Raw genomic sequence first — 20,073 nt, 5'->3', positions numbered from 1 at the left:
CCTTTGAGTCTTAAAAACAGAGAGGCATCTCAATAACGGTCTGGGGAGGAACAAGGCGCCACTCAGAACGTGTGTCATTTCTCATCACGCAGCGCTGATTCACTGAGAAAACACCATTGCTAGGTGGTGCTAGTGGAACGGTAAATGTTGGTGAAATGATTATCTTCATTTAATCTGTTCTCCAACTGTTTATCATCTTTAAATCCACTTAATATGGAATATTAAAATGAAATGTTGTAACTATAAGGAATTGTTTGCAGCTGAAAATAATACGATATTTGAAATATTATCATATTGTCTATAGCCGGCAGTGGCGGCTAAAAATGAGGAAAATACACAGCAGTATTTCACCTTCTTCATAAACATTTTTTTGCTTATATAACCCAGCGCATCTGCGACAGATTTGAATGCCGGAGTCTCGCTGTATTTCTAATACCAGTGTGATACTCGAGGAACGTAGTGGGGTCGCGGTGCCTCATGGGACCGGCTGGCCTCATTGTCAGAAGTCAGGATGGCCGAGCGGTCTAAGGCGCTGCGTTCAGGTCGCAGTCTCCTCTGGAGGCGTGGGTTTGAATCCCACTCCTGACACACACAGCTTTTCTTTATTGGTATAAACTATAGAAATATAATAAATATATCACAGAGACATTCTCATCTTTTCTCCGTAGAGCGCCAGTGAAGGAAGCAGTGAGTACTGCACAGCGAAATTGTTTCTACAGCATCTCGCGAGCTGAGCCCTGAGCACGAACTGCAGGAGCTGTGAATCAGAACATTTCAATTCATCTGATCAGTAAATTAATATGCAGGACCCGTTAATATAGGTTTGTTACCTTGTCTTTCCTGTTTGCACAGTATATTACTGAACGTCCCTAGTAATTTGAAAGAGACCGGATAAGGACACGGAGCTCCTAATGATTCTCATTGCAATTAGTCCCGAGACAAGCGAGTCCAGTGGCTGCGGGTTTGAAGGTGAACATGTCTCGTATTCTAAAGGCTTCTGCTTCTACTGATGAAATGCTGTTTCAGCTCTAACGGGAGACGAGTTTGTCTCATTTTCAGATAAAACGTTGTTTTTTTTAAACTGATGTGAGGTAGTTAAGGAGTTATCCGTCTCCCCGTCGGGGAATCGAGCCCCGGTCTCCCGCGTGACAGGCGGGGATACTCACCACTATACTAACAAGGAGCACATGCTTGGTGCTAGTTGTGAGCTCTGTTTCCTGTGTTCTTCCTCTCAGGGCTGATGTTTCCAGTTCAGCCTGTTAATATGATTCTTCACAGAATTGAGAATGAAAATGTGGAGAGATGTTATACAAATTTCCTTTTTCCGACTAATCTAACTGCTGCTCCAAAGGTGAAACCCGTCAACTCTTAAAAGGTTTTTGAAAATCTGCCTGAATGTGATTTTGTTTAAAAATCTTTCTCTATTTATTATAACAATCGCTGACAAAAATATTACGATGAACTTTTGAAAACAATGAAACTAAAAGGATGAAACCAAGCGCTCTTAGCTACTTATTGAGTGTTCATGAGCGTAAATAAACAACTGAAAGCAGGTGAACTCACCGTGTGCTTTCACTCGTCCCAAGCTCAGTTAAAATAACTTTCCAGCGTTAGAAACCTCATTTCTGACATTGTTTGCCTGCTGTATGTTTCAAAGTTTTGTGGTCATCAGTTTAATGCGCTTTATATGACTTCGCGTGGTGTTCTGGTCTCTTGTCCGGTGAGTTATGAAGATGAGATCTCTTTTCTTTAGCCCGGCGTTTTAATCTTTTGGGGGAGTATGGTCTGAGTTACAACTGATCACCCAGCCTCGTTAGCGCAGTGGGTAGCGGGTCAGTCTCTTTTACTCTTCTGACACAGGCGGCTCCTGTTCGCTCATACACGCGTGTTCTTGCGTACCTCGTGGAAAGCGTGACCTTTCCAAGGGAGAAAAGCACAGCCCAGTGCTCGATCGGAGTCTCCGGGCTGTTTTTGTCCTTGTGCGTTTAACACAGAAGCACGTCTGACAGCAACAGATCAGGCAGTGGGTAGTAGGAGGCTGGTTAGCTCAGTTGGTTAGAGCGTGGTGCTCATAACGCCACGGTCGCGGTTTTGATCCCCTTACGGGCCACTGTTTCACCTCTTATAAAACAGACACCTCTGTTTCTCAATTCACAGACGCAGGATTATACATCCTGCGTTCTTAATAAGAAGTTAAAAAAATCTAAGACAGGCTTGTCACAAAGACGTGTAAATTTTCTTTAGAAAGTGTGAGAAGGTCCTGAGCAGGTGGGCTAGGCTGTGAAAGAGCATGTCTAATGTAGACAGAGCCCAGTCATCTCTGAGCGCGGTGTAGGAGTGCCGAGTGATCACTTTGCTGAAGTTAAAGTCTAGAGCGCTCGTGGAGCGGTAGATGTTGGTGAAACGATTATCTTCATTTAATCTCTTTTCCTACTGTTTAGCATCTTTAAATCCACTTAATATGGAATATTAAGGTGAAATTTTGTAACTATAATTAATTGTTTGCAGCTGAAAATAATACGATATTTGCAATATTATCATACTGTGTATAGCCGGCAGTGGCGGCTAAAAATGAGGAAATTACACAGCAGTATTTCACCTTCTTCATAAACATTGTTTTGCTTATAAAACCCAGCGCATCTGCGACAGATCTGAATGCCGGAGTCTCGCTGTATTTCTAATACCAGTGTGATACTCGAGGACCGTAGTGGGGTCCTGGTGGTTGATGGGATCAGCTGGCGGAGGAGCAGGTGAGGCTGTGTGTGTAGTTGTGGCCGAGTGGTTAAGGCGATGGACTACAACTTTATTGGGGTCTCCCCGTGCAGTTCATAACCTGCCGACTACGTGATGCTTTATGGTAAATTCAAATGATGTGTCTGTTAACATTTAAATTTCTATCTGACTGGGTTGCATGTCTGTCCTACAGATGCAGCCATTCAAAGTGCGCGTTACAGACACGTACCACAGGTGGCGTCGCGCATTGTGACGCAAGATGACGCGCGGCACTGCAGTACATGATTGGTTGACCGACAGGCACACTCGTGGTCGGTTGGTCTGTCGTAGAAAGACTTACAGTAAACGTCTTTGCTGTGCCCGTTGTAGATATAGAATTTTACCACTGAAGGGAAATCTTAGTAGCTGAGCATAAAAAGAATAGGAGCATACTGTAACGCGTGTGAAGGCCATAAACCATATTAATTTTGGAACATAAACATACAGTACTGTATATGGCTGGTCTTGGTACTTTAAAGAAAAAATACACACCAGTATTCCATTTCTCCCTAAACATTTTAAGCATCGAAGTCTTTAACAAAAGAGATACCGGAGTCAACAAGCATACTTTTAGAATTTGATTAATAGGGAATATAATATGGAATCGCGTATCTAAAGAATTTAATAACGATATTATTATATCCGTGTACTGCGACAGGGCTGTGTAGGGCTATTTCGCCTCCCTCCCTCTCCATGTGACTTCCCCTGTAGCCTACTGGTCTCCGTGCCTGCTTATCAGCTCATGGTTTGTGTGTTCAAATCCAGCTGGTGCTGGACTTTTCTTTTAACAAACATTTCTTCGAAAAAATAGAATAGCGATATTATGGACAATCAATTGACTTTTATATTTCAAAATATCACAACATGATCGATTCTAAGTCATTTTTGATAACAATGAATAGTCACCTTCTTCCCTTCTGACAACGGTCCCTGCTTCTGCTTCCTGCTTCTATTGTGTGTGTGTGTGTAATAGAGTAAATTTTTATAGAGAAATGGAGGCTGGACAGTATGCGATACAATATAAACATTTATATTGATTTAAATCGTTTTTTGATTCAAATCGCAAACGCGTGTTTAATTATATGTGTTTTTTTAATCATAATCAGGCTAATGCAACATAAATTGATACAGTATCTCTGTCTTATTTTTAGTAAATAAAGTGCATTTTTGCACACTATATGTGCAAACGTTTTATGATATGTCGCTGTTGTGAATGTCTGTGGACATGTGCTGGCTGGACAGGAGGCTCCACTGTACACAGAGAGCTTAGAAGACAAAGATATCAATTTATTTTAGTCAAAAATGTATATATCACCTTTAAAAGTGGAATCTCAAAGCAAAGTAAATACCCAACACTGATTGAACCCATCTGCCATGCTAATAAAACACCTTGAATTGAATTGAATTGAGGGAGAGAGGGGGGGAGGGCGCGCGGCAAATAAGATACACTCCACAGGCATCCACAACAGCAACATATGAAACGTTTGCACATATAGTTAAGTTATTACTTGGTTTTCAAAGTCGGGAGACATTAGAGGCTTGCCACACCCGGACTGTTAAACCAACGCATTAGCACGTCAAAGCCCATTGAGGACCCGGGCGCAATAATTGTTTTGTCCCTTGATTTACTGATCTGCATTAATTATGGAAATCGAGTTCCTGCTCTGTGCAGACGACCTGGTCCCGCTGTCGCCCACAGAACAGAGGCTGCGCCAGAACCTGGCACTGCTGGAGCAGCACTGTCAGACCTGGGCGCTGACAGTCAATCTGGACAAGACCAGAGTTATGGTTTTCCAGAAAAAAAGCCAGACCTCAGGGAAACAGGTACAAATTCACACTTAACAACACATTAACACCTAACAACGGGAGCAGGGACGAATTAGGCCAGTACCCACTATTGTTAAACATACAGAAAATGATATTAAATTATTGAATATTAGTATTGGCTTTAGTATTAGCCATACAGAACATTAAAGTGCCCCTTTTCCATTCAGCGGGTGCCTGAGCCGCTGTGTCCTATCTTCTGACAGTCGCCGTTGTGAACAAACATTTCTTTGAAAAAATGAGACGTTTCCCTTGGTCAGAGATATAAATATATAATATATAAATAAATTAAATTTAACTAACGTGAAATAGCGTGTAAAAAAGTGGTAGTTTTAGCTTTTCTGCTAATATAATATGGAATCGCGTATCTAAAGAATTTAATAACGATATGATTATATTCGTGTACTGCGACAGGGCTGTGTAGGGCTGTTTTGCCTCTCTCTTCATGCGACTGTACCAGGAAGAGGATTTCTTTCTATTCGAAACGTGTATTTTAAAAGTTTAAGAAGTAAAAACCTTACAGCGTACACAGATTTCTAAACTGATCAGGATCGTTATCTTTGTCTTATGCATAATAATGTTCACCGCTCTGTCCAGCAAATTAATAATAAACTTTATTTTATATAGCGTTTTAAACGAATAAGTAATTAGATTGCTCATAAACCTAATCACTTGCTTTTTCTTTTTATTTATACTCAGATTTCAACTATAGATCGTATTATTAATAACCATAATAACAACCAACCAACAAAAACAACCATATAAACATAATACCAACCAAAAACATAGATAACGACCACAATACAAAATCAAATATATCAAACCATTATACTCTCGCAAATTCCTCCAATTATCATAATCCCGCCCCTTATGCAAAACCAAACCATCCTCCCATCCCAGTTTATCCTCTTTATCATAAACAAAATCCACCTCAATTTTCAACATAAAGCATTACTGCTTACTGGGTTTTTGAGGGGGGGGGGGGGGGAGGTGTCTTTCGCTGGAAGTCTCGCCTGCTTCTACTTTACGAGTACAACCCCCTCTCTGCAGGAGTGCTGGCTGTGACGAATTAAACCGGTTTCACAGGTATTTTCAAAGTAGGAAGTACAGTGTTAACTGGTAGCTGGGCTCCTCAATGAAATCGCTTTAACATGCTAATGCGTTGGTGTAACAGTCCGGGAGTGGCAAGCTTCTAATGTCAACTCGACTCGATTGGAAGACAATGAACGTATTTTAGCCCTAAATGAATTAATAGCAAACATGGTTTACATAAAATACATTTTTCCAAGAAAGTTTATAATAATGCGATCTATAGTTGAAATTTGAGCCTAAATATAAAGCAAAAGCATTTTCAGAGAGCAATCACGCTGTGTTTATGTAGAAAAAGCGATTAGGTTTATGAGCAATCTAATTACCTATTCGCCTAAAACGCTATATAAAATAAAGTTTATTTAGAGATGAATGATCAGTGTCGCAGTTTAAATAATTTTCGTAGGAGGGCTTGGACAGATTCCAAGTGCATTTTTGCAATTTACGTTGCATTGTCCAATGTGCTGTTGTAATACAGTTTAGAATACAGTTAGTCTAAGCTTTATCAGCTTTATTTATGGGTTGCAATTTTAAAAAAGTCAAAAACCGCACTCAAAATGCAATTTAGAGCTTTCTGGCAAGAGGAGACACCCAAATTATAATGTAACATGCCACTGTTTGTGCATGAACAAAGTTATACTGCAATTTTCCTTAGATACGCGATTAAAAAAAATAAATTTTTTGAATCCCCGGCGGAACACACTCCATAAGAATCAGCGCTTTTATACAGTATATTGCCTTTAAACACATATATTTAAACACGCGTTTACGATTTAAATCAAAACGTGATTCAAATCAATATAAATGTTTATTTTGTAACACATAGGTGACTATTCATTGTTATTAAAAAGACTTAAATTCGATCATGTTGTGATATTTAGAAATATAAATTTGTTTGGTGCGAGTGAGGTTTTATTTAATCTCTGACCAAGGGAAATGTTTCATTTTTTCAAAGAAATGTTTGTTAAAAAATAAAGTCATAGTTCCATGGGATTCAATCACAGACCATGTGACATGGGAGTCAGGAAACTAACACACAGCGCCACTAGATTTAATAACGCTATGAAAACGCTATAAAATAATGTGACTAGGCACAGAACAAGTTTACAGCACAGTACAATAATAAATGCTGACCATGACTTTAGAAGCATAAATTACCTTACACTCAATTTAAACACAAGCTGTCTTTAGCCCTCTAAGCTGGTTCATACAGAAATGTAGAGATCCAGGCTCAGAACACACAGCTTCATTAGCGAATACATATGCAGGACAACTAGAGAAGATGTTTTACAGAGGATGGATTTTTAGAAACATCCCATCAGTGACATCACTGAAGTCAACTCCTAGGTACTGTAACTGTCGTGTGGATAGTTTCACAAGAATCAGACAAAGGTTTAAGCATCGCTTGTTCTAGATAAAACTGCAAAAAAAAAAAAAGAACCCATAATGTACTTCTTTGCGGCTCTGTTTGCCCAAATCATATATTCACAACGTGAAATTTAGAAAATAATATTACGTAACCAAAATCCGCAATATGGAAACAGAACCTGTGTAATTGTTGATAGATGATGTACTCGTAACATTTTTACAAGACGAACTACAACATTTAAAAAATGACTTGTATGTACTTGATATCTCTATTCAATCCACGGCGACATTGTTAAAGCAGAGTCCCAGCACAAAACGAAACTAAAACGCCCTGAGCATACCGTTTCGCGCTTCTTATTAGTTGCTCAAAAGTGCATAATATAAACATAGAAACATATACAGTACGTGAGCAGTATTTACGTATTGTTGGACTCTTTCAGGGATGGTTTCCGAAACTAAGGCTGTATTTATGTACTGTAGTATCGGTGTTAAGACATACCTCTCAAATACTGTAAATCAAGTTAAAAATATCTCAAGACCGATTCTGGTCATAATGAAACCATGTTTCGTGTATGTTTTCTTTAAAGTACCGAGACCAGCCATATACTGTATGTTTATGTTCCAAAATTAATATCGTTTATGGCCTTCACACGAGTTGCAGTATGCTCCTATTCTTTTTATGCTCAGCTACTAAGAATTCCCTTCAGTGGTAAAATTAGATATGAATATTCAATACTTAAACGGGCACAGTTAAGACATTAAATATACATATACATACTTTACAGTATACAGTACAGTTTTCATACGATAATATGTTTATGTTCCTAAATCAATCTCTTTTATGAGCATGTGAAAGGCATGGTGAATCGATTCTCAAAAATTACTGTACTTTGCATGATTGAAAACAAATGCGTGATTGCGAAATGCTGTGGTGTTACTTTTACAAAGACGGTCAATGAAAAAAAGAATGTTGACCAGGGCAATACTTTGAGTTTACACTTACAGCTTGTCCAAGGTCATTCATTATTAATACTATTAGTAATATCTTCGTTAAAGACTTTGATGGCCACAGCTCAAACATGAAAGGTTGAGCTTTATTAGCTCCACCTTGCGAAAATTCCAGATACTATTATTTTGCTTGTCGTATTATAGGAGAATTTACGGTAACAAGCGGTATTTACCGGTAACTTGCGGTAGACTGCGTACAGCGTACTGGAAAATAATGCGGTATCGCCCGCGCATTTTGAATGGCTGCATCTGTATCTTTCTATCTGACAGGGAGTGTCTCTGTGTCACAGTTCTCGTCATTCGTGATCCTGCGCTTGAACTCGACCGGTTGCTGATACCGTCGGCTGACAGGTCTACTTCAGGGGAGAGTTGTGGGTACAGAGAGGTGCCTCAGTATCGTCTTTGAGAGGAATAAGGCGTCACTCAGAACGCGCGTCATTTCTCATCTCACAGCGCCGGTAGCGCAGCGCTGATCCACTGACCAAAGACCATCGCTAGGTGGCGCTTGTGGAGTGTTAGATAGTGATACTGACTCGTGAACAGCACCCCCTATCCCCATGTACTGTCTGTCTAATAGTGCCAACAAAATCATATAAAAATAAAGAAAAATTTCACAACCCAAAGCAATGCTGTGAAAGGTGAGGGGGCCTCCTAGTGTGTAAAACACTTGGTTAGAGCATTGTGGGTGTTGTGCTTAAAAAGCTATTAAGTCATGAATAAGACCCCCCTATTCCAGTAAATTACCTGTAGTGCTAACTTAAAAAACTTAAAAAAGAATAAAGTTTCACAAACCAAAGCAAGGATGTGGAAGGTCAGGGGGCCTGCCTAGTGTGTAAAACTCTTGGTTAGAGCATTGTGGGTGCTGTAGTTTAAATGCTATTGCCTCGTGAACAGCACCCCCCTATCCCAGTGCACAGTGCCACATTCCTTAAAACCACCACCAGAGATTCACAACGCAAAGCTGTGTCAGTCTTCTGTGTTAAAAAATCGGTTTGAACATCATGGGTGCTGTTTTTAAAAAGCTGTTGAGTAAAGAATGGGAATTTTCCTGCTGTCAGCAGTATTGTGAATATAGTTGACCCCTACTTGAATGAAAACAGGACATACAGAAAGGGTTTCAGAAATCAAACAAAGCTTTATTCCCGTGTTTACAGTCTGGGTAACTGGAGACTGTGCTGTTCTGTTTCCTATGGTCAGATACGGGTTTTTCGCAGTAAACTCCATTGAGCAGTATTTCTCGCATTGTGAACGTCTGTATGTACACAGCTGTCCCCCAGTGTTCCAGAGGGTGCGTAATTGCGCATCAATCAAGACGCTGAGTGTCAGAAAAAAATAATGAGCTCACTGATGCGTTTGTGTAGAGGTTGTGATACTTTTCACAAGTCGTGAAAGTTGTGTTTAGTGTACCATTTCATCTGGTAGAGGATACCTCTGTGTCACTCCTGACACACAGCTTTCCTCATGTTGCCGTGTCAGAGCACATCTGATCGACTGGTCTTCTCTCTTGCGGGGTGACGGGACTCTTCCTCAGAGAGACGCCTGTTCTTCATCAAGAGCAGAAACAACAGAAACAGACTACAAACTGCAATTAACTACTTTCTGTTTTCCCAAACCGACTACTGTAACCCTCCACTCGCTGGGGTATCTAAATCCACAGTGAACAAACTCCAGTATGTCCAAAACTCAGCAGCCAGAATCCTGACCAGGTCTAGTGCAAGTGATCACATTACTCCTGTCCTGGAGTCCTTGCACTGGTTTCCTGTCCAATTCCGTGTGGACTTTAAGATCCTCATGCTCACCTGTAAGACTCTGCATGGCTTGGCACAAATTGCAGTTTGTAGTCCGTAAACGGTACCAAAGCATTCGGTCCAAGTCTAACAGACTATGGAACAGCTTCTACTTCCAGACAATAAGACTGCTAAATAGCCAACCTGTAGCTCCTTAGCAAATCACCTGTAATGGCTACATGGACACACAATTCTCACTATATTCAGCATAAGTGCACTACATTTATATACTGCATACACCATGGACACATAACAGCTCTACTCACATTGAGTTTCATTCAATTTCAAAAATGTAACCTCAATTTTGTGATTTTTGTGTTTTTGTGAATTTTTGTGATTCTTGTAATTTTTGTGAGCTCGCAGAAAAAGACATTTCATTGCCAGCAACTACTGCTGCACACCGTATTGTTGTGCATTTGATAAATAAACTTTGATTGGATTTGATTTGACCTCATATGAAGTGGATTAAAAACTCAAGTTCATAACAAGAGTCTACCAGGAGTGGGGATTGAACCCATGTAGACATTTATTGTTGTGGTCATTCTATAAAGTGCTTAGAGAAGCCACTTTTAAAGGCACTATATATAAAAAAAAATCATTAACATACACAGACAAGTTGTTCACTCATCACAGAGCTCTTAAGAGGAGACACCCCAGATGGGACTCGAACCCACAATCCCTGACTTAGGAGGCCAGTGCCTTATCCATTAGGCCACTGGGGCTCACAATTCCCAAGGGATTCATTCAGGTCAGATGACAATTAATGTGTTTCTGCTTCATCAATAATTCTTGTGAAATTACAGATTTTATTCAGTAATAAGTTTACTGTGACCCGAGATGGACTGGTGTCCAGTTCCGGTGTTGCAGGTGTCACCTTGTTGTTGCTTCATCGCCCATTCCTGTGGAAGTACAGATTTTAATGAGATGTTTTGTGAGATGTAACTGTGTGTGATTTTTGAAATGCAATTAATGATCGACAGTGACTGATGATCCGTTCCCGACACCCGAAGAAGGCTCCGCAGCTCAAACGTTGTGTCTTCTCTTCTCTTTTCAGCAGGAATAAATGTTTACTTGTTCCCGTGATGTGTGATTATTGTTCCTGAAAACATCATTAACTGTGAAAGTTCCCCCTGAGAGTTTTGATCACTACGTGTGAAAGAAAAGAAGAGCTCTTTCAGGTCCGAGTCTGGATCGGAACCCCAGGCGAACTGAACCGACTGCTTCGGATCGGGACAGAGACGGAGGCGGCGGGTCGTCAGAACCGAGGGCGGGACTTCTGTGGTGAACAGAAGAAAACCAAACCCACTGATCTTTCCATCAATTCAATAGCGACATTCACTTATATACAAATAGCAGATCGACAACGTCAGAATCCTATATTAGTGTGTCCTGCATATTAAGTTACTAATTAAAAAAATAATGTCCAATAATAAAGAATGAAATGAGTTTATTTTTGGGTCAGATCTAGACTCAAGCAGGCGGCATGTTCTGGATTGCTGTTTCAGCTCTATCCGGAGACTGGAGTTTGTTTCATTTTCAATCACACATAAAACACTTTCACACACGAGGGGAAGCAAGCGCGTGTGAGAAGTGTGGTTCAACCCCATGCCTCTAGTGAAGACCGTCAATGGGATTAAAGACGAGCTTGTGCCCTGGTGCTCTTTTCAGAGGGGCTCCTTCCTGCACAGATTGCTGATTGTTTAGCATTTCACCATGGACGGGGCTCAAACTCTTGCAATTACTCACCCGTAAGAAGAGAAGTCATGTTATTGGACACATATCTATGTAATCATTTCATAGAATTAACGTAAATTAACAATTAACGGAGTTAAAACGTTGTTTTTTTTTAAACTGAAGTGAGGTAGTTAAAAAGTTATCTGTCACCCCATTGGGAATGAACCCCAATCAACTGCATGACAGGCAGGGATACTCACCACTATACTAACGAGGAGCACGTGTTTGCTGTTGGTCGATGGTCACTTACTGGTAACAGAAATGAGAATGAAAATGTGTATAGATGATGTACGAATTACCGTGTGCTTTCACTTGTCCCAAGCTCAGTTGAAAGAATTTCCAGCGTTAGAAACCTCATGAATAACAACTGATTCTACACGTGTTAGTAGTGTGTGAGGAGGAGCAGTAGCACAGACAGATGGAAAAGGAGATCTAGAAAAAGTGTTTTTAGCCGAGTTAAAAATGGACAAATTACAAATCAACATTTCTTCAAAAGTTTATCCCAAGAATTTCCAAAAATACAGAGAAAAGTACATTTTTCCTTCAGCAAGACCTAGACGGGATGTGGTTTTTGTTGTAAACAGAGCACAGAGCATAGTCTTGTCACAATGACGTGTAATTCTAGACACTCGAAGGCTCCACGGTCGAAACATTGTGTTTGTTTTCTTCTCAGCAGAGAATAAACCTTTACTTGCTCCTTAATTAAGGAAAGTCTACCAGGACTGGGGATGAAACCCACGTGGTTTTTATGTCTCTTGGATCTTAAGTCCAACGCTTTTACCGCTTGGACTTCCTGCTCAATTACAGCACTAGAAATGTTCTGATTCAGGGCTTCTGCGGTTCCTGCTAATTACACACAAGTGGGAGACTCCCTCACTGAAGAGTCCCATCTCCCTGCAAGAGAGAAGACCAGTCAATCAGATGTACTCTAAAAAACCAACATGAGAAAATCGCAGTGTGTCAGGAGTCGTTTCATAAAAGCAGAAAATACGAACAGAGCTGGACGTATGTTCTTGTAATCATGGAATAAGACAGGATTTGAGGCCTGGATCTCTTGCAACCAAACAGCAAACTCAAACCAACGAGCCAGAGAGGTCATGAGTGCTTTGATTTCAAGTGTGTTTTTCACGAGTGTGCGATCGCGCAGAAGACTCGTGAGGGATTTAATGTGCACGGGAGGGAGCTGACCTTTAACGCAGGAAGGGGGATTAGCTCAAATAGTAGAGCGCTCGCTTAGCATGCGAGAGATAGCGGGATGATGTCCGCATCCTACAGCTTTTGCGCTCTATGTACTAGAGAGGACAAACACTCTCGGGATGGAATGATGAAAGTGGGAGAGACTTTTCCCCTGTCACCCACGACACGACCCACACTCAGACTGCTTAGTTATAACTCACGCTTGCTTTTTACTCCATTTCTGAACGTTGTTTGCCAGATGTACGTTTCAAAGTTTTGTGGTCATCAGTTTAATGCGCTTTATTGACTTCGCGTGGTGTTCTGGTCTCTTTACCGGTGAGTTATGAAGATGAGATCTTCCCTTTTCTTCAGCACGGCGTTTTAATCTTTTGGGGGAATATGGTCTGTTACAACAGTCACACGAAAATAATGTTCATATATATAATGTTCATTTCGACATGAGCTGGCAAGCAGCCATCATCCAGCCTCGTTAGTGCAGCAGGTAGTGTGTCAGTCTCGTGATCTGAAGGTCGTGAGTTTGATCCTCACACGGGGCAGGGATCAAACATATTTTGGGCTCTTCACAGATGGGGCGTGAGACGTTCACTCACGCACGTGTGTTCTTCACTTCCACGCCGAATACGAGATGTTAAGTCAGCGATAAACACGGTTCGATTTCTCGCTATGATGCTTGGTGTCCACTCGCACGTTTTAAAAATAATGATATATGAGAGCATCAGATAAACTCCGAGTGGTGAAGGTGTCTCCACCATCGGATCTTGTAAACCAGCAATCAGCCCATCAGCTGCAGCACCTGGCTATAACCTCACGACACTCGCTCTGCTGTGCTCCCGAGGAGGGCTGGATATGTCTTCCTACAATAGAAAATAAGACGGGTTCGTCCGGGATTTGAACCCGGGACCTCTCGCACCCAAAGCGAGAATCATTTAATCAATTAATAGTAAATGAATCACGAAGAGAGCAGGTTGGAGTGGAAATGATGCGGGAACGAGCCCGTGTTAGATACCCATCTCCCCTTTGGGAGGTAGTATTCACTACCAGTTTATGGGCGTCTTTACACATCCGAGAGCCGGTGAAAATACCATTTCCTCTCACCTGGCCCGTGCTCTGTCGGAAGGACTTCTTAACGCGTTTTAAAACTCAAAACCGAAGCTGAAATAATCATTTCCGAACGTGTTAGTAGCGTCCGTGGGGAGCAGAACCACTGCTGGGAACACGTTTCTGAAGATAATCGAAATGAAAGCCAAATCCTGAAATATCAGCCCCGAGAGGAAACGTCTCCTAACAGGAAACATAGCTCCCGCTCCTCGTTAGTATAGGGGTGAGTATCCCCGCCTGTAACCCGGAAGAATCTTTTTAGAAGTTCATCCGAAGATGAAACAATTCCGTTAATTTCTGCGATTTCCACCAATAAAGAGAAGTGGAAGTAATTTTGATTTATTTATAGGTCGTCTTTTCATAATGATGTGTATTTCTGCGTCGGTAGACTAGAAATAGTGGGTGTGTGAAGATGAGACTCACTGGCCCGTACGGGGATCGAACCCGCAACCTTGGCGTTATTAGCACCACGCTCTAACCAACTGAGCTAACCGACCTCATGAAACACATATCTACCGCTGAGTTTTCCTACCTCTTGTTTTCTTAGTGAATCAGCTGGTGATGATCGATATAGAGAGACAGAAATAGCAAATTAATCACGCAGAGAGATTTTGGGTTGGAAATGATGCGGGAACGAGCCTGTGTTAGTTCGGGAGAAGGTAGGTTTGTGTGTGTAGTCGTGGCCGAGTGGTTAAGGTGCTGAACTGGAAATCCATTTCAGTCTCCAAAACAAAGAGGCACTTCAGTAACAGCCTGGAGAGTAACAAGGCGCCACTCAGATCACGCATCATTTCTCATCACACAGTGCTGATTCACTGAGCAAAGACCATCGCTAGGTGGCGCTTGTGGAGCAGTACATGTTGGTGAAACGATTATCTTCATTTAATCTGCTTTCCAACTGTTTATCATCTTTAAATCCACTTAATATGGAATATTAAGATGAAATGTTGCAACTATAAGGAATTGTTTGCAGCCTCAGATAATACGATATTTGCAATATTATCATACTGTGTATAGCCGGCAGTGGCGGCTAAACAAGAGGAAAATACACAGCAGTATTTCACCTTCTTCTTAAACATTTTTTGCTTATAAAACCCAGCGCATCTGCGACAGATCTGAATGCCGGAGTCTTGCTGTATTTCTAATCCCAGTGTGATACTCGAGGAACATAGTGGGGTCGCGGTGGCTCAATAAATCCTGAAATCATACAGTATGTATTCTAGGTACGAGGTTATGAAACAACATGACAGTAGCTGTGTGTCACCAGTGGGATTCACCAGCCGGTGTCACTCTGGTATTTAAACTCTGACCTGTGATCGTCCTGGTTACTGTGCGGTTCCTGGGACTGAGAATGTGTCCCTCCCCCGCCCTGAATTAGACGCTGGTCCATCTCAGGTCTGTGGAAGATCTCCACAGTCTGACTTGCTCAGGGTCAGATCTGGAAATGTTTTTCACAGGGCCGGTTAGTTCAGTGTGGTGCTAATAACGCCAAGGTCGCGGGTTTGATCCTAGGGCCACTGTCTCTACCTTGAAAAGACTTTTCTTATTGTGAAGAAAGAATTGCTTTCACTTCGTAAACCTGAGTCTAGATCTTGCTCAAAAAGAAGTGCATTTCTCTTAATTGTCGGAAATTGTTTAAAAAGTCGCAATTGTTTATTCTTCAGATAAACGTTTAAAGGTCTGACAGGAAACTGGCCATTTAGATATAAGGGGGTTTCAAATCTATTTTTTTTAAATGTGCTGCTTCATAACCGATATAATCACAGCCAATCCGGGAGCTGCGAGGCACCAGCTCATCCGTAATCTAACTGTCGTTCAGGTGGGTCTCCAATGCAGTCGATTCAGTTTGTATCCAAAAACTCCAAAACTCCTTTCCACGAGTAAACGTCGTCGGCAGGATTCCCTCGGAGAGACGCCAGTGGATTTCTAGTCAATCGCCTTAAACACTCAGCCACGACTACAAACATGACCCCACTTTCTCCCGGACTGACACGGGTTCGTTCCCGCATCATTTCCACTCCAACCCGCTCTCTTCGTGATTAAGTTGATATTTCTATATATTTATAAAGATTAAGAAAAGCTGTGTGTTAGGAGTGGGATTCGAACCCATGCCTCCAGAGGAGACTGCAACCTGAACACAGCGCCTTAGACCGCTCGGCCATCCTGACTGCTGACATACACGCCAGCCAGTCCGATGAGCCACTGCGACCCCGCTACGGTCCTCGAGTATCACACTGGTATTAGAAATACAGCAAGACTCCGGCATTCAAATCTGTCGCAGATGCGTTTGGTTCTTGTGAGCAATCTGATGGGTGAAGTCTAAAAAAGTCAATTAAAGTTTAATTTATCTAAACCCACGGGAACTTCTGATTGCTGGAGAGACTCTACAGCTCTTGAAATGAAACAGTGGGGCTGTTTCGCTACCTTTTGTGTTTTCTTAGTGAATCCGCTGGTGATTATCGGTATAGAGAGATAGAAATCCCAAAACTGAGCACGAAGAGAGCGGGTTGGGCGCTCTCTGCTTAAATCTCATCTCAGCAGATCGGGAGTCGGAGGGCCAAGCGAGCCGCAGACGTGTCGATGGCTGACGAGGGCTCGCTGCTGAGGCAGGGAGGCCACTTCAGCCTGAAGGACTTGAGCGAGGTGGGATCTCAAAGACGGTCTCGCAACTGAAACAAGGAGAAAAAGTATTGGTGAGATCAAAAGGCAGATTCAATATCCATGAGGGAGCATCGCTAGATTAGGGAACAGACCGTTGAAAACCCCGAGTGGCTCGTTTTCAGATTAGGTTCATATTTGGCCTCGTTAGCGCAGTAGGTAGCGCATCAGTCTTATAATTTGAAGGTTGTGAGGTCGATCCTCATACGGGCCAGGACTTTTTTTGCTCATCTGACACAGGCGGTTCCTGTTCGCTCATACACTCGTGTTCTTGCCTACTTCGTGGAATGCGTGACCTTTCCAAGGGAGAAAAGCACAGCCGCGTTGCTCGATCGGAGTCTCCAGTCTGTTTTCTCCTTCTGCGTTTAACACAGAAGCATGTCTGACAGCAACAGATCACACAGCTCATTTAAGACTAGCCACATGTGTGCAGTATGTGCAGCAGTTTTTTGTCGTGTTTTGTGGTTTCTTTGTCAATTTGCTGCAATTATCGGTATAAAGTCAAATCAAAGGATCTCGGACTTTAATAAACGAGCACATGGGTCTAACACACTTTGCATGACATGACCGTCAAAGAAGCAGACCTTAATTTAAGATCGAATATCAGAGTAGGTGTCCGAACTGTAGAGTTTTTATAATTTCCCTGAGAGGAAGGTCAAACAGATGACTGTAGCACAATAAAACAACATAATAACAGTAACACAACAAAACAAAACTGAAAACAGTATCACAACACTGTGACAATGACACTGTACTGAACCAGTAACAAAACACTGTAACACTGTACTGAACCAGTAACACAACACTGTGTCAATTACACTGCACTGAATACAGTAACACAACATTATGAGAATAACACTGTACTGAACCAGTAACACAACACTGTAACACAGCACAAAAAGACACTGGTAATGTCTACGATTCGGATAAGAGAAGCTTTCATATCATCTCTGGGTGGAAATACTCCAATGTCACTGTTTAAGGTTTGGAAACAGCTGATTGGCTCTTTCCCTACATTATCACAGCCAATCAGAGAGCTCCAGGGCAAAAGCGTGTCTTTGATCCCAATGAAGGCTGTCCTACAGGCGTGAGTCCAAATTTTTTGATTTTTTTAAAATTTCTGTATTTCTTGTAACACTCTCCCGTGACAAATGAAGATGAAACATCCGAGAGCAGATGAGAACGTCATTTGTTTTCTCTTGGGCCATGCAAAATTGAAAGCACTTTTCAGCATTTAAAACCTCAACAAAAAAGCTGAAATAGCCTCTTTTGCAGGTGTTAGTAGTGCTGAAGAAGGAGTAGTGTCGGTAGCACAGCCGGAGGTTCTGACATTTATCGAAGTAAGCTTTATACCATTTCCTACTGATTCAATTCTATGGCATCCAAGAGACACTGTCATCCTTAGACAGGGGCTTGTGGTTTGGACTCTGCTTTCATTTTTCTTCTCCTTTCTTCCAGTTTTTATATTATTGTTGCAGTTTTTTTTTAACTACCAAGTATGTCGTGACGTGATGATTGTTCACATTTTTTCCGTGTTGTTCATGGTGCCATGTGATACTCTGTTTGTTCTGAAAAATCAATCGAGAAAATGAATATAAAATTTCGTCTGGAATAGTTTCACTTATGTGTCTTTATAAATAATAGCTATAAATTCTTTTTTGATTATTGGAGTTCGTGAGGGCAGTGACGGTGCCCGGCAGGAGGGGAGGAAGCGGCACACGGTGAGGAAGATGAAGGATCCAGGCTCAGACAGGGACTCGAGCTCTCGCTGTGCCCGTGAGGAGTCCTCACGAGGCTCCTGCAGTCATGTTCACGGGAGACAGCGGGAGGAGACGGGGATGTCAGGGCGCAGGACGGTGGAAGTGGAGGAAGAGCGCACACAGGGGCTCGTCCTGGATTTGGACCCGGGACGTCTCGCACTCGAAGCAAGAATCACACCCCTAGACAAACGAGCCCACCTTTCTCCCCTCTCTCCTGCCAGTGAGCTCGAGTGCAATTCCTGGGACAGAGTGTGTCCCTCCCCCGCCCTGATTTAGACACTGGCCCATCTCAGGTCTGTGGGAAATCTCCACAGTCGGACTTGCTCAGAGTCAGGGCTGGAAACATGTCGTAGGAGGCCGGTTAGGGGTTGTGCGTGTAGTCGTGGCCTAGTGGTTAAGGCGATGGATTAGAAATCCAATAAAATAACAATTAACGGAGTTGTTTATTCTTCAGATGAACTTTTAAACAAACGTTGTTTTTTTTTAAACTGTAGTGAGGTGGTTAAAAAGTTACCAGTCTCCCCATCAATTCAAAGCGTGATCGATGCCCGGATCTTGCAACTTTTGCGCTCTATGTACTAGAGAGGACAGACTCCTGTCTCACTTGCAATGTTGTGTGGACTTTGCGTTGACCGCTGTAACATCTGTGTGACATCTCACCGCCACGTTTTCAATTTATACAACTGTAACTTAACCCTTCCACGGGAAACCTGTTAAAACAGGAGAACGTCTGCGATGTATTTTATTGATTATTTATTTTCTAACACACAGGAGTCAATCTTAATTAAACCCACGTCAGAATGTGTCGCTTTCAACCCATTATTATATAATCCAGTTAGTGCCGAGCACACAGCGGGTGAGAGTACAGTACAGCACAGCAGAGCTTCGCTTCAACAGGACTCACAGGAGGGAAGGGCTGTCCGGTATCGCCGGCTGTTCGCTCCATTACCAGATGACATGTTTCAAGCCCAAATCACACTTGTACAGATGCAGCCATTCAAAGTGCGCGGCACAGACACGTACCGCAGGTAATTGGCTACGGCGTCGTGCATCGTGACGCGCGATGACGCAAAATACCGCGGTGCGTGATTGGTTGACCGACAGGGGCACTCGTGGTCCGTTGGTCTGTCGTAGAAAGACTTACTGTAAACGTCTTTACTGTGCCCGTTGTAGATATTGAATTTTACCACTGAAGGGAAATCTTAGTAGCTGAGCATAAAAAGAATAGGAGCATACTGCAACGCGTGTGAGGTCCATAAACAATATTAATTTTGGAACTTAAACATACAGTATATGGCTGGTCTCGGTACTTTAAAGAAAACATACACACCAGTATTCCATTTCTCCCTAAACATTTTAAGCATCGAAGTCTTTAACTAACGCGATACCGGAGTCAACAAGCATACTTTTAGAATTTGATTAAAAGGGAATATAATATGGAATCGCGTATCTCAAGAATTTAAAGACCAGACAATCGCAAACGCATTTTCAATAAAATTATTTTATTCATTCAGCAGTTTGTGAGAGGGACATCCAGCAGGGAGAGACACACACACCGGTTTTCATTGACAAAATTGGTTTTTTTCAATTCCTCTTGTCTAACAGGAATCTGATATTTACACCCGGCACGGCACCGAGGGGGCGTCTGCATTTATAACTTAGTTTTTAAAATTAGGCAAGCAATATGAAGCATCTCCTTTAACTTTTAAGTCCCTTACTGTATTTTTGTATTATATTCCCTATTAATCAAACTCTAAGAGTATGTATCGGCTTGTCAG

General features: G+C 42.0%; 5 non-coding genes across 5 annotated transcripts; 2 read left to right on the top strand and 3 right to left on the bottom strand.

Moving 5' to 3' along the window:
• Positions 1 to 505: 505 nt before the first annotated feature.
• trnal-cag (transfer RNA leucine (anticodon CAG)) lies at positions 506 to 588 on the top strand. The gene has a single exon. It is a non-coding gene; the product is annotated as a tRNA-Leu (tRNA).
• Positions 589 to 10,497: 9,909 nt separating this feature from the next.
• On the bottom strand, positions 10,498 to 10,570 carry trnar-ccu (transfer RNA arginine (anticodon CCU)). Its single transcript has one exon. It is a non-coding gene; the product is annotated as a tRNA-Arg (tRNA).
• A 2,672-nt stretch (positions 10,571 to 13,242) lies between these two features.
• Positions 13,243 to 13,315, top strand: trnat-cgu (transfer RNA threonine (anticodon CGU)). The gene has a single exon. It is a non-coding gene; the product is annotated as a tRNA-Thr (tRNA).
• A 985-nt stretch (positions 13,316 to 14,300) lies between these two features.
• trnai-aau (transfer RNA isoleucine (anticodon AAU)) lies at positions 14,301 to 14,374 on the bottom strand. The gene has a single exon. It is a non-coding gene; the product is annotated as a tRNA-Ile (tRNA).
• Positions 14,375 to 15,962: 1,588 nt separating this feature from the next.
• On the bottom strand, positions 15,963 to 16,045 carry trnal-cag (transfer RNA leucine (anticodon CAG)). The gene has a single exon. It is a non-coding gene; the product is annotated as a tRNA-Leu (tRNA).
• Between the last annotated feature and the right edge of the window lie 4,028 nt (positions 16,046 to 20,073).

Source organism: Atractosteus spatula, chromosome 5 (genome assembly GCF_055471065.1).
Source record: "Atractosteus spatula isolate fAtrSpa1 chromosome 5, fAtrSpa1.hap1, whole genome shotgun sequence".
Classification (NCBI taxonomy): Eukaryota; Metazoa; Chordata; class Actinopteri; order Semionotiformes; family Lepisosteidae; genus Atractosteus; species Atractosteus spatula.
Note: the sequence above shows the minus strand (reverse complement) of the source record. Positions and strands in the feature narration are given on the sequence as shown.